Source organism: Mus caroli, chromosome 16, assembly GCF_900094665.2.
Source record: "Mus caroli chromosome 16, CAROLI_EIJ_v1.1, whole genome shotgun sequence".
Classification (NCBI taxonomy): Eukaryota; Metazoa; Chordata; class Mammalia; order Rodentia; family Muridae; genus Mus; species Mus caroli.
Window position 1 is genome coordinate 29,570,578 of NC_034585.1, and position 5,229 is coordinate 29,575,806.

A 5,229-nucleotide genomic window follows, 5' to 3' on the forward strand; every position below is an offset into this window, starting at 1 on the left:
GTCCTGGAACTCACTTTGTAGACCAGGCTGGCCTCGAACTCAGAAATCCGCCTGCCTCTGCCTCCCGAGTGCTGGGATTAAAGGCGTGCGCCACCACTCCTGGCTCGAGGTGTTTAATCTTAATTAGGCATGTTAATTCAGTGAGCCAAAGGGGGCTTTTGATTTTTGGACTTCAACACTTTGATAGCAGAGCCTTGGTGGTCAGCCTCGGGAGAAGGAAGTGGCCAAATAAGGGATTGGACCTTGGGGGCTGGCTTTAGGAATGCAATCTAATGGTTTTAACAAGGCAAAGGGAATGGGGGAGAAGGACAAGGTCTGCCAGAGTCACGTTTGCCATGGCTGGCTAGAATCTTTCCAGAAAGTGCTGTGTATGTGCAAAGTGCTTCTTAGCATCTAAGACAAAGGGGCAGAGAAGCCTATGCGTGTGACAGGATCTACAAAGCTGCACTGGGTTCAGTGGATGGTGTCTGGCCACCAACCAACCATTCAAACAACTACAGAAATGAATGACTTGACTATGTCCCCAAAGTTCCTGAGGACAGGATGTGGTAGAAAGAATAGGTGCTTCACAGCCAGATGATCTTCAATTTCCACCTCTCTTACTGGGCAACAGGTCTGAAACTCAGTTGTGGTAGTCAGAAAAATGGTCCTAAGGATGCGTTTGTCCTCATCCCTAGAACCCGAATAGGTTGTGCTGGTTAGGCTTTGTATTTTCAATTTGACAGGAGCCATGAGCCAGGGACATTTGGGAAGAGAGAACTTCAATTGACAAGACTGTCTCCATTTCTTTGCTTGTTTTGGGGACATTCCATTGATTAATTATTGATGCAGGAGGGCCCAGCCTACTGTGAGCAATACCACCCCTGGGCAGCTGGTTCTGGGTGACAGAAGAAAGCAGGCTGAGCAAGCTACAAGGAGCAAGCCAATAAACCATGTTCTATCATGGTCTCTGCTTCAGTTTCTGCCTCCAGGTTCCTGCCTTGGGCTCCTGCCCTGGCTTCCCTTCTTGACGGTCTATACGCTATGTGATCAAATACACCTTTCTTTCCTCACGTGGCTTTTGGAGATGGTCTTTATCACAGGAATAGAAACCTTACTAAAATATGCATGGCAAAATTGGCATTGCCTGTGTTTTTATTGTGTTTTGTGAAACAAGGTCTCTCTCTAAAGTCCTGACTGTCCTGGAACTCACTCTGTAGACCAGGCTGACCAGAGACTTACAGATGCCTTCCTCTGTGTCCTAAGTACTGGGATTAAAAGCTTATGCCACCATGCCTTGCTGATTGGTGTGCTTTTAAAATGCTATGTTTATATGTTTGTGTGAATGTCTGTTTGCTTGAGACAGGGTCTTATTATATCGCCCTGGCTAATCTGGAACTCATTGTGTATTCAAACTGACCTCAGAACTCACAGAGATCCTCCTGCCAGCCTCCAGAGTGCTGGGATTAGAGGTATGATTCACTCCATTGCAGCAGCAATGGTAACTGAGCACCTGGAGCCTCTGGCTTCTCAGTTAAAGAGGAAATGAGCGACCACTTACAGACTGGGAGCAGCAGGTAAGTAAAGGCTGAGATTGTTTTGCAAACGATTCTCTGTGGTGTGAGGATGGAAGCTGCTCTCCTTAGCACGAACAGGCGTAACTGCGTTGTATACACCAAGATGCTAGGAACACTGGAAGAGTCCTTCTCTGTTCTTTTTTTTTATTTTTTATTTTTCCCCACTTTTTTTTATTAGATATTTTCTTCATTTACATTTCAAATGCTATCCCAAAAGTCCCCTATACCCTCCCCCCGCCCTGTTCCCCTACCCACTCACTCCCACTTCTTGGCCTTGGCGTTCCCCTGTACTAGACGAAAGGATGGACTATCCAGAGACTGCCCCACCCGGGGGGTCCATCCCATAATCAGCCTCCAAACCCAGACACTATTGCATACGCCAGCAAGATTTTGCTGAAGGGACCCTGATATAGCTGTCTCCTGTGAGGCTTTGCCAGTGCCTGGCAAATACAGAAGTGGATGCTCACAGTCTGCTATTGGATGGAACACAGGGGCCCCAATATAAGAGCTAGAGAAAGTATCCAAGGAGCTAAAGGGGTCTGCAACCCTATAGGTGGAACAACAATATGAGCTAACCAGTACCCCCAGAGCTTGTGTCTCTAGCTGCATATGTAGCAGAAGATGGCCTAGTTGGCCATCATTGGGAAGAGAGGCCCCTTGGTCTAGCAAACTTATTTTTAATTTTAAGATTTATTTATTTGTATGAGTAGCTGTCTTTAGACACACCAGAAGAGGGCACTGGATCCCATTACAGATGGTTGTGAGCCACCATGTGGTTGCTGGGACTTGAACTCAGAACTTCTGGAAGAGCAGTCAGTGCTCTTAACCACTGAGCTGTCTCTCTCCAGCCCCCTTCTCTGTTCTGAGAAGTTATGCAGCTGTTGCTACACTCAAGCTGAGGGGAAGGAGGGCTTAAGGGGGAGACAAATCCTTTATGTTAGACAGCCCTTCCCTGCTATTCAGCGAGCTTACTCTCCTAGATGAATTCAGATGCAGAGAAACATGCCAGGGACCTTTGTGTCAGAGGTCCTGAAGAGTCCCTTCAGATGTATCATGCACTGGAGAGATGGCCACACTTCTGAAACCTCTTTTTCTACCCTTCCTTCTCTTTTCCTGGTTGAACTCACATGGAACCTGGCGGGTATAGTCCCCTGAGCTGAACACAAAAGCGACAGGGACTGCCTCTTGCCAAACAACCTGCTGAGAAAAGATTAACCCCAAGGGTGGGAATGATAAACTGGATCTGTACCTCGGAGGTGAAACACCTGCTCAGCAGGAGCAAAACCTTGGGCTTGATCCCAGCCCTAGGAAAACAACAAACCAGGCATGTGGCAGCGGACTTCACTCCTTAAGGAGGGCCAAGGACCACATAAATGGTTGGCAACAGAGTGTTCACGCACCGTTCACTTGTGTCCCACCTGAGGTAGGTAGCTCCTCTTCCCTTCAGAAGCACATTATAAGCCTCAAAGCACTCACCAGCCACGTTTGTTTTTGTTTGTTGGTTTGTTTGTTTGGTGACCAGGTTTCTCCAGTGGCCTTGGAGATTACTCTTTAGGCCAGGAATTCATTATCTCTAGAACTAACAGAGATCCACCTGCCTCTGTCCCTCAAGTGCTGAGATTAAAGGTGTGCGCCACCATTGCCCTGCCACTAGCCACATTGGAAAGGCCCATAGAAGTTGTTGAAACCAAAATCTCTTGCCATATGCTTGGGGATACTGAGGCACAGACAGAAGTATCTTTCTATCACATAGACTGTTGCCATGACAACAGCAAGACCTCAGCCCTTGTTCCTCGACGCCTTCCCATCCCCTACAATGGCTGCAGCTTTAGAACTTGAGCTGGGCCCAAGCCAACCTGTTTATTGGGGGCCAGATGGATTTATCACAGAGGTAAGCAAGGTCTCCCAAGATCAAGCAAGAACAACCACACTTCCAGATATTCACTCATTTATTTATTATTTACACCACACCCACTTCCAAACACAAGTGTTTGAGGTGGTTCAGCATAAAAGCCACAGGAATAGCAGAACTATTCAAAAGTAATTAAGGCTCAAGACTTTCATGATTTCAGAGTCCGGTGGAAATTTTGTTGTTAAGGAAAAAGGAGGTTTTTGCTTTGTTTTGAGACAATATGTACCCTAGGTTGACCTCAAACTTGAGCTTCTCCTGACTCAGCCTTCTAAACACTGGGATCTATAGGCTTGTGCTATCATGACTGGCTAAGAGAAGCCTTTGATCTCAGGGACTCAAACAAGTTTTAGTGTTCAAGAGCACTGAAGGGTTTGAGAGCAGTTGAAGTATTCCAAATAACTAAAATGAGAGTGCTGGCAGAGTGGAGCCATGGGCACCAAAGGTAAGAAAAGAAAAAGCCAAGGCCAAGTGTATGAATTCATACACCACACTCACTCACCACCTTAGCCCATCTTCTGTTGCTGTAACAGAGTGTCTGAGACTGGGTTGCTAATAAAGGAAAGAGGTCTAGCAGGGTATAGTGGTACAGGCCTGTAAGTCCAGTGCTCAAGAAGCTAAAGCAGAGGAATCAGAAGTTCAACAAGACCATTAAACAACAACAGTGTGTGTAGGAGGAGTGGGGGTGATGGTGGAAAGTGTCCCTTACAGTTCAGGATAGGAAACCCGTGAGAATGCCATTAGCATTCTCACGGGTGTCCTACCACCGTGGAACACAGAGGGGAGGCAGGTGTGTGTGGAAGAGGAAAAAACACAGGGCAGGCTTTCTGATCACTTGCTCTGCTAACATCAAATCCCACCCTGGAGTCAGGGACCACGCTGCTGCTAAAAGGCTGTAATTCCTCTTCAAGGCCCCACCCCCAACAATAGCCATCAAATATCAACACACATTTCACCAGTAGAGACCCTGGGAACGTGAGTGAGGCCCTGGATTTGACTCCCAACAAACAACAAACATCAAAGCAAACCTGTAGCCTTATCTGCTTAAGCCTTGTTGAGAGCCTACTATGTGCTGGGCTCTCTACAGAGCTAATAAAAAGGCAAAGTCTCCTCCTTCTGGAGCAGGAAGGGTGCGGGCTGTACTGGACACAGCTCCTCGTGCTCCCCAAGCTGTCCTTGGGCCATACACAGACCAGCACATTCAATCTCTTCTCTACCCACCCTGGCGGCTCCGCAGGCCTCCTCTCTGCCTTCTGTGGCAGATACTGCCCTGACCTCCAGGCTCCGGCTTCCAGATCCTTCAGACACCATGATAAAGTGGCCTATATCAGGGCATAAGATTTGGCTTTCCACAGGGTACACAGTGTGACAGGTAGCTCAATCTTTGATGGTTGGGAGATAGGGGTGAGAGCCAGCAGGTAGGCCGGATTTTCCTCATTTGCCTCTGCAGAGATGCCCAGTCCACGGAGCAACCAGATGTGTCTCTTTCCATGGGGCTGGCTGCCATGCCCTCTTTTCCCCCCTCCCTTCCTAAACTGCATTTAAGTCCCAGAAAAAGGACTGATCCCTCAACTTGACTCTGTTCTTCTCCACTCCCCCCTTTTCTTTTGAGACCAGCTATCACTGTGTAGTCCTGGATGACCTGGATCTACCTGAAGTCACTGTATAGACCAAGATCTCGGCCTCTGTCTCCCCAGGGCTGGGATTAAAGGTGGGCACACACACACACACACACACACACACACACACACACACACACACACA